This window comes from Monopterus albus, unplaced genomic scaffold, assembly GCF_001952655.1.
Source record: "Monopterus albus unplaced genomic scaffold, M_albus_1.0 scaffold126.1, whole genome shotgun sequence".
Taxonomy (NCBI): Eukaryota; Metazoa; Chordata; class Actinopteri; order Synbranchiformes; family Synbranchidae; genus Monopterus; species Monopterus albus.
The window spans coordinates 3,321,400-3,322,910 of NW_018128006.1; the positions used below are offsets into that span (position 1 = coordinate 3,321,400).

A 1,511-nucleotide genomic window follows, 5' to 3' on the forward strand; every position below is an offset into this window, starting at 1 on the left:
ATTATGGACACAACTAAAGCCAAACCCATAAAAAGCAGTCTGTGTGATGTGTGCACGTAAATGTCACATCTCAGCAACAAGTCAACACAGTAAAGCAGCAGGTCTTCACTCACAGTTCAGTACAAATCAAGCATAAATGCCCATTTCAGGATTTATCATGTATTCCACAAAAAACAACCAGGCACACCAACCAGTACCTAAGATCACGGTTTAAAAATACAGCAACAAAAACTTCTTAAAGTATTTACATGGGGGTGCTTTAGGTGGGTCAGTCAAACAGGCATGAGGGGTGGGTCAGCTACACCAAGACCAACTACTCCTGGAATGAATCCGTTTAGGAAAGAGAAGCAGTCCTTCCAGGAATTCCTCCTCCTCCAGGTTTCTAATCAACCACGGCTTATTGAACTGTATGGTTTGGTTTTGTCTGTCTCCAGTTAGGGGTATTTACACTGTAGGAGTAATATGATCCTGCTTTGAGAAGACATCCAGGAGGTTGGAAGCTGTGGTGCCTTCTCCAAACCCTCAAACAGTTTTCTGCTATGCCAAGGCCTTTACTACAAATGGTGGCAAATCTTTTAATTCAACGTTGGCAAAGCTAAAATTCTCGTTTGTGTACTTACATGACAGTTCAACAGCTTAGAACCGAGCACAGCCAGTAGCAAAGTGCGTTTAGGTTTTTCATTCAAACACATTCAGCTGGGTTCAGTCCAGCAGCACATACAATGAAATACCAAACTCTGAAAAGGGATGTTTTGTTTTGTGGAATTTCCCTCGGATCACACAAAACAAAACATCCCAATAAACTAAAGTACCCATGCTCACAGTTCAACTACACGTTAGCAGTATTTATTACTCACTTTACTGTAGAGTGTCTGTCAGTCAGGTTAGAGGACTCGGCGATAGCTCCGTCTAAGCTGGAAAGTCCAAGAATAAATTTGACTTAGAAAGGAACACTACCAAAGAAATTTGAGGCAACCTCCGCAGATGGCGAGCAAATTATTCCACAAACGTTACAGTACCGCGGACACGGCGAGTACCCAGGTGCGCACAGGTGTTTCTGACTTTCTTATCCACTGACCAACAGAGCTTCCGGTTCTGAGCCGCAGGTAACTAAGATTCACACAACGCGGGAAATATGAGGATGTTGTGATTGGATTGATAAAGTGGGTGTGGCCGTGGGAGGAACCATGAATTAACTGTGAGCACTGACACCTGGGAATGAATAGATGAATGGAAAAAAAACATGACAGCAAAGAAGCAGACATTTCTATTACAACACAGTTCTTTGTATTTATCTCACTATCCTATTATCATCAACATGCTCTTTTGTCATGAAAAGTCTTATTGAAAAATAATCTATAAATTCCAGTCTGTTTTTCAACAATTCAGTGGATTAAATAGAAACATATGGCTGACTATTCTTTTTTATACTTCACTTGTCATTTTCATTTTTCTTTAATATGTAGTCCTAAGCACATGCTTAGCATGTGATTCCGTTTATGAATGTCATC

General features: G+C 40.8%; 1 long non-coding RNA gene across 1 annotated transcript in view; it reads right to left on the minus strand.

Moving 5' to 3' along the window:
• The window catches only part of LOC109967144 (uncharacterized), a 32,693-nt gene extending 31,597 nt beyond the window's left edge, over positions 1-1,096 (minus strand). The window contains exon 1 of the long non-coding RNA XR_002275892.1: positions 858-1,096. This is a non-coding gene — a long non-coding RNA (uncharacterized LOC109967144). The remainder of the gene's footprint in view (positions 1-857) is intronic.
• Positions 1,097-1,511: the final 415 nt, after the last annotated feature.